Source organism: Dipteris shenzhenensis, chromosome 20, assembly GCF_047967505.1.
Source record: "Dipteris shenzhenensis isolate YYH24624 ecotype China chromosome 20, Dip_SZ_1.0, whole genome shotgun sequence".
Classification (NCBI taxonomy): domain Eukaryota; kingdom Viridiplantae; phylum Streptophyta; class Polypodiopsida; order Gleicheniales; family Dipteridaceae; genus Dipteris; species Dipteris shenzhenensis.
In genome coordinates this window covers 27,365,727-27,373,738 of record NC_141615.1, presented here as the reverse complement: position 1 = coordinate 27,373,738, position 8,012 = coordinate 27,365,727, and positions in this window count along the sequence as shown.

Sequence of the window (8,012 nt, the reverse complement as noted above, 5' to 3'; positions counted from 1 at the left end):
GCTTCTATGAAATACTCGAGCATACAGGCGTAGGTAGTCTCTATGCATTCGAGATGCCTCACTACTCGGCCATGCGTCTCCTTCGACCTTTCCTCATTCTCTTTCGTTAGCATTCGGGTCTACTAAGCAAGTCTTGGCCTCCTGCTCCGATGCGCCATGCTCTGCATAAACCTCGATCTGCATTCCTACCCCACATACGATAACAGAGTCTACTCTACTGCGAGTAGAAGGCACATGTGACGCTACAGCCCACATTGCTCTGAGTATGGGAGATGCGAAGAAGCAATGGCGGCCTGTCACTTGATTTTCGCCCATTTGTTCTAGGAGGTGAGGCGTGGGCTCTTTCTTCGTGGCTTTTACTGCTTGCACTTCATCAGTGCTCGTCGCTGTAGGTTGTCAGTGTGGTTGGCCAAAGGTTCCACTACTGCAACGGCGCTGTTCAGCGGCTTCTGTGTTTCTTCCTCTGATTTCTGCGCCAAGGGTAGTTCATTGAAGGCTTCAACTGCTTTCAAGGCTTCCGAATTGCCTCGAGTTGAGTTGTGTGCTCCCACACGTATAGTGTTCTACACATCTCGTTGCCTAGAGCTCTACCAGTCCTAGTTGTTTTAGGCGCCAAGGGCTTGGACCCTTCATCTTTAGTGCCTTTGCCAGTACCTCCACCTCCATAATTCGTGCCAGCCCTCCAACGGTGCTTTCCTCCCCTTCTAGGTACCTTGTTTTACCCTTGATGCCTTTCTTTAATTCAAGGTGCATTCCTTTTTATATCCACTGGATCCATGGACATCCGCCAATGGGGTGTTGGTATCCCGAGGTTCTCACTCCTCCCTATATTATCCGTATGTCATCTGCTATTATCCATTGGGGTACTAGGGGTCTTCCCTTTTCATGACCATGGTCTCCGATAAGTCCCACTTTGCTCCTCTTTTTTTACCTCTCCTCTTGCCAGATTTAAACTTTTTCTATTTCAACTTTTTGAAAGAATTATATTCGTTTCCTTGTTTATATCAAATCAGCTCTGGGTCCTCATATTACCTCCACATCTAGGGTCTATAGCCTTAGGTTTTATATGTTTATACCCAAGTGTCCCATAGCTTTAATAGTTCGGAGGTGGGTTTTTAGTAGGTACCTAGGCTAGCCTCTAGTGTTCAATATCACAAATTTCCAATTAGGGCCTCCTCCTTATTAGTGGGGCATATTCTGTTGGGGTAAAGGGCAGTGTGCCCACCCACTTGTACAGTGCCTATGTATACTCATATACATATGATAGAGGAATAAGTTGGAGTAGCTTTTGCTCCACCACTTTTGGCGTCTCCTCCTATCCCTTTGTGTGTGCTCTCCTCACCCACAACTGGTATCAGAGCCAAGGAGAGCTTGGTGAGTGTGGCCAGCAAGGTTAAAGAGGAGCAGCCCGGTGGGAGCTTCATCGATCGAATCGGAATTGCAGTGAAGGCGAAGAAGCGGACGATTTGATAGAGAGCTCTTGCAAGAAGGTGAAGCAAGCTTGGGCTTGGTAGCTCATAACAAGAAGGGTGGTTGGCAGCTTCTATGGGCAGTGTGAAGACTCTTGCAGATTGATGGCCATGCTGACACAAGGCTTGGACTTGCTCTTTGTCGAGGCATTCTATTGCTTGAGGGTAGTGATCTATGCTGGCAATTCTTCCTCTATTCCTTCGACTCCTTAGCGTCACCATTGATGGCAGCACTGGCGAGGAAGCTAACTCCACCAGCGAGCATGGACGGAGTTGTGGTGGTCCGTTTGGAAGCACAACATTGAAGCTGTGGCACCGTTTTGTAAAGGAGCGCTGGAGTCGTTAACACTTCTGCTATTGAGCCCAGTCATTGGAGGCCTGCAAGCATGGGTGCTATTGGAGCTAAGGTGCTAGCTGGGGAGTTGTCAGTGGGCAGCCTTCGATGGAGAGCTGTCTATGGGTGAAGCCATTGTAATGAGCATCGTTTGGCCCGTGAGGTTGCAGATGGAGCCGTGGACACTAGAGGTGCCCTTGAAAGGATGGCACGAAATAGGCTATTTCAAAAGGAAGAGATGTGAGCAAAGGAACAAGAGCATCCCAGCACTAGCAGCAACTCCATCCCGTGAGCAAAGGAAGAGCAGCCCAGTGATAGCAGCAACATCCATTTTGGAGAAGATGAGCTATTGGGGAGCTTGTGGATTGCATGTTTGATGCAATTGTATGCTTGGAGATAGCCGGTGTTGCATTTAAGGTCTTGGAGCTGAGCATTGGCTGATTTTGGTCTCTTTGCGAGATATTTTGCAGAAGTACGCCTTGTGGACATTAGCTGTGGATAGGCTGATTTGAGGCTGTTGCTTGGGCACTTTGCGGGACTGGTCATATGCCATTTTGCAGTCTTGCACAAGGAGCTTTCGATCTGTACATCACTTTGGCAGTGGCATTGACACACGCTTTGACAGTGGTACATGCCTGGTTGAGATGCATTGATAGTTCCTTGGATGCATGGTTATTTGCCTATGTTGGATACATATGGTGGTACGGTGATGTATTGAGATCCTGTCAGATTAGCATTGTTTGGAGCACATTTCAGGGCTGTTTTGCCAGTGCTTTTGGGCTATTTTATTGCTGATCTCTGTGAGCATTCTCGGGGCTGATTTGATTGGGCATTGTACTTGCCATTTTGCTGGTGTTGCAGTTGACATACGGGGTGATCTGCTGGATGTATTTTGACCATTTTTGGGGCTGTTTTTTTGCCGGAGCAGATGAGTGCTGTAAAGGGCAGCATACATTCAAGATGTTGTTGCTGTTTTTATGACAAAACAGTCATTTTCAGGACTGAATATCTCTTTCCTGGTGCGGAATTGCACTTTGTGCCAAACTGGAAAGTTGTAGTTCACAGAACATACTACAACTTTGCTTTTGGAAGCAAGTTGATCTGGTATAAGTTGCAGGAGTTACAGCCTCTGCAAAACCGCAAAAAGTTGCAGTCTACTGTCTATTTGTGACCAATGTGCAGGAAGCTGTTTTTCAGGTGAGAATATCTGAGAATCCACAAGAATTTGGCTCTTGAGATCAACTGATAAGTTGTAGATCTTTTTACAAGCTACAACTTTGCTGTTTACAGCTTTGGCATCTGGTCTTTCAGCGAAAAGATATCGTTGTTCAAAAACAGGGACAGTGTGTTATTTTGCCCGAAGTGGTTGTGAGGTTTTGTTGTAGGAATTTCTCTTGCACAACAGTGAATTGGGAACTCATAGTAAATTACAGAAAGTGATTGGGATCTCACTTCAGTCCAAGGGCATTATTGGCATTTTGGCAAGTCACTTTGGCACATTTGGCAAGTGGTGAATGCTTGATTTTGTTGCTAAAGGATTGCACACTTGAGGTGATGCATTGGTGATGCAGTAACTGCCATTTCGATGCATTATGGATTTGCATTGGTCGATGCCGCACTGATGTTTATGGATAGTTGAGCTGGGCTCCTATTGCCATTGGTTGAGCAGGCATTGCTCATTTGGTTTAGTGCATTTCTTACTTGGATTGCCAAGCATTGGCAGGTTACTGGGCTGCATATATTCTTATTTATGCCTCTTTATGGCTGAGTGCTTTTGAGCATTGGATCAGCTAGTTTATTTGGAGACCTGATTGGTCTAGACAACACTATATTTTTGGTCATTTGGGTTGCCTATTGCACTATACTGCTCTTTGGTTGTGAGCTATTGTGCCACAGATACATTAGGAAAAAAGGGAGCTCATTTTGGGGCCTTTTAGAAGAGAGAGAAAATAGGCTCTCAACCAATCAGGAGTGGGCCAACGTAACGTTGAAAATTCAACAAAAGAAGATGAAAATAAGAAAAAGAAATAGTACTATATGTTCGTAGAAGCATGTCACATTAATGAGGTGATCTGATTTGAATCTTTAAAAAATTTATTTTCTGTGAATTTCAAAAGTGCCAAATCGCGTTTTTCTGCAAATCGCGTTTTTCGGCCTTTTTTGGCCGTTTCTGGGCCTCCGGATGTCTGATTCCAACGTTTCCAGTGCCGTTCTTGGGGTTTTGGGCCGTTTCGGACGCGTCTGCGGTGTCAGAATCACCAAGTTCTGCACAAAAAAGTGTTGCTCTTATATGAACATTGAATGTAAAGCATGTGAAAGAGTATATTTATTCCTTTTCACACTGACATTTCTCATGAAAGTATCCATATTTTCTTGCTTTTGTAGAGAGAGAAAAGAGAAAATAGTGAATTTCTTACAGGGCCCCAAAATGAGGCCTTTTTTCCTAATGTGGCATCTACAGCTGGTAGTGCCCTCTTTGATATTGAGAGGTTGGATGGATCAAACTTTCAGTATTGGAAAGAGCAGATTTATGATGTGTTAGTGCAGAAGAGGCAGCATAAGCCCATTCAATGCAAAGGTGTCAAGCCTAATAGCATTAAACATAGTGATTGGGATGACATGGATGAGCAAGCATGCTCTATCATTCAGTCATCACTCTCGAAGTCAGTCTACTTGCAGGTACATGATGGTGTACAGGGTGTAGACTGCCATGCATATGAGTTCTATACTTGTATATGCCGACCATGATAGTGTTATGTTACAGCATGATGGGTTGAAATGCCCTGATGGGCTGAAATACAGCTTTGATATGCACTTCAAAGGTCGATCAATTGGTAGAAACAGATCATGTTCAAGGGGAAATTCCAAGAGCAAGTCTAGCTCTCGGACTTGTGTTAGATGTTTCTATTGTGGAAAGTATGGCCACATGAAAAAGTATTGCTGGAAATGGCTAAGAAAATGCAAGAAGAAGAGCAAGGTTAAGAATGACAGGAAGAAGGAGAAGAAGCATGTTGAGCTTCAAGATGTGGATGCCAAGGTTTCCACTGATAGTAGCAGTGATGAAGGCATTCTTTTGTCTATGTCTGACACCTCCTTCTTGGCCACTGATGTACCCATTCTCGGTGATTGGATGTTAGATCCATGTGCTTCATGTCATATGACCCCTCATAGGTCATGGTTCAGTGCATATCAGGAATGCATTGTGGAGAGTGGTTTGATGGGCATTGATCATTCTATGGATGTCTATGGTTATGGTAATATCCACCTTGTTATGCCTAGTGGCTCTATTCTTGTTCTACAGAGGGTTAGACATATACCAGGACTTGCTACGAGAAAGATCAGTACTGGACAGTTGGTTGAGGTAGTTATCATGTCTCTTTGAGTGATCATGCATGGAAGATTGCTAGAGGCAATCTGGTTATGGCTAGGGGATCACGGGTTGGATTCTCTTATGCATTGCATGTATCAGGTGTCCAGGATAAGATGCTTATGATTAGTAAGCAGCCATCAGTTAGTTTATGGTATGCCAGACTTGGACATATGTCTACTGCAGGTATGGAAGCCCTTACAACATTGAGATACATTCTTGTTATGGATGTCTCTCAAATTTTATGTCATGATTGTGATGATGGTCAGTAGTCAGGATCCTCTTTTGTGAGGAAGACAGTCAGTGAGAGGTATGTTGAGCCATTGCAGTTGGTTCATAGTGCAGTTTGTGGGCCTATGCCTACCGTTTCACTGGGTGGCATCTCTTACTTTGTGACATTTATTGATGCTGCTACAAAGTACATATGGGTATATCCGATTCGGCAGAAGCATGATGTATATGATACATTTCAGCGCTTCTTGGGTAATGCTGAAAATCAGTCAAGAAAGAAGCTATTGAGCTTGATGACTGATGGTGATGCAGAGTTTACCTCTTCTAGATTTCAGCATCTATGTGATACACTTGGTATCAGGAGGGTGTTGACCACTCCTCATCTTTCTGCTCACGATGCCTTGGTAGAAAGCATAAATCGGATTCTATTGGACAGGATTGGTAGCATGCTACGATATGCAGGTCTTACCGAATGCTATTGGGCTGAGGCATGTAAGACAACTGCATACTTGCTTAACAGGTCACCCAGGAGATCTCTGAATGGTAGAGTGCCATTTGACTTCTTGACAGGTAGGGCACCATGTTATGAGCATTTACGTGTGTTTGGTTTCGAGGCTTATGCTCATGGTTCCCGATCGAGGAGGTGTATCTTCCTTGGATACAGTGAGTCCAGTAGGGGCTACAAGTTATGGGATTCTTCAACTAGAGAGTTGATACGCAGCCATAATGTCTATTTCAGAGAGGATGCTATGTTTGGACAGCCCAGGACTGTGGATAGCACGAGAGTGGTGTTCCAGGAGGGTGTAAGTGCACTGATACCTCCGAATTCTATGCAGGGACAGCCCATATCCCTTGGAGTGGGAGGTTTTTCCACGGTGAGCACATTATAAAGTTGGGACAACCACGATTACTTCCTAATTTTGGTCAGAGACGGTCAAATGTCTCTAGTATTCCACAGGTTTATACTCCTATGGAGATTGTTGATGCATCTTCTATGGACAGTTACAATTTACTCCCAGGATGCGGAGTGCCTCTTGCAGATGAGGATGAGGCTACGCATGGTGAGGACGATACCTTGGCTAATGATGCCCGGTATAATCCATTGGCTGGTTATGCCAGGACAGATGTGGTTTCTGCAGTTATTGACTCCGATCATATTGCACATGGGCAGGAATCATTGATATGTTTGCTTCGTAAGTGCCTCCATGGCCAGAAGCAATCCCCTCGAGCTTGGCTTCATAGGTTTGATACCGTTATGAGAGCTCAGGATGTGATGCGCAATGAGAAAGGTTATGGTCTCAGTATTCAGGAGGTTGCTATCCTTCTGAGGTTACTTGCCATATGGTTCCTTATGGACAGGGATGCTTTGCAGTGGGAGCTGCATGGTCTTGATGATGTTTGTCAGATACTGGGTTGTTTCAATATGGAGAGGGGGAAGTTACTGAGTACTCCATTTCCTGTGTTGGCTCCATACTTGAAACACAGCAAGTTTGACGATCACAGATCAATTGAGCAACAAGTTATGGTTGATATGGCAGCCATAGTACTTCATGCATCCATGACTGTGTTGAGACTTGGTTCTCACATGTTTGCCATTGGGGCTACACTTCCGGTTCTTGCTTCTGTTGTAGTGGGAGTTGGTAGCATGATTATGGCAGATTTTGGCAGTAGGGAAGCGGTTGTGAAGATCAGGTCCTTATGCTTCCAGGAGCAGCATGCAGGTGATGCAAGTTGGGTAGACCAGCAGAGGTCTATTGTAGGACATGTGCTTATGGTCACAGGTGGTATAGAGACATTTTCTTTGCATAGTGACAGTTCAGGTGCTATGGACTTAGCACAGGAGCACGTGGTGGTGAGAGTTCACTCTCCCAGTTAGATCTGGCATGAGATCTTGGTTGACAGGCATCTATAGCTTGTCATTTTCTATCCTGCAAACCTGATGTCTACTAGCAGCTTATCCTCTATGCACTTTGCACATTGTAAAGTGCCGATGGGCATAGGATGACGGTCTGGTCATCTTGTTTTTCAGCATATGGCTGATTGTATTATGTGTACTATACTCCCTTAAAGACACTGCCTTTAAGTGGGAGGTTGTTGGAGTAAAGGGCAGTGTGCCCACCCACTTGTACAGTGCCCATGTATACTCATATATATATGATAGAGGAATAAGCTAGAGTAGCTTTTGCTCCACCACTTTTGGTGTCTCCTCCTATCCCTTTGTGTGTGCTCTCCTCTCCCACATATTCATCCTGGGTAGTGTTTGCTATGACTGTCCTTCGCAGATGGGAGTTTAATCTCTATTGTCCCCTTTGGGGCCCCTGATAACAACCCATGTTTCCAAAGATTATGGTTTCTTCTCTTGTGAATAAATGTTATGAATTATTCTCGATGGGGCTCTCCTTGTCCCATTATTTAGTATACCAAATATTGTTCAAGTGTAAGATTCGGTCTCACTGTTTCCTTTGTAGGAGCCGATCCTCATGTTTTTCCACTCCCTGTTTTCTTTCTAAGGGACAGGAAGTGTGTGTGTGTGTGTGTGTGTGTGTGTGTGTGTGTGTGTGTGAGAGAGAGAGAGAGAGAGAGAGAGAGAGAGCGAATTGATTATTTTGGC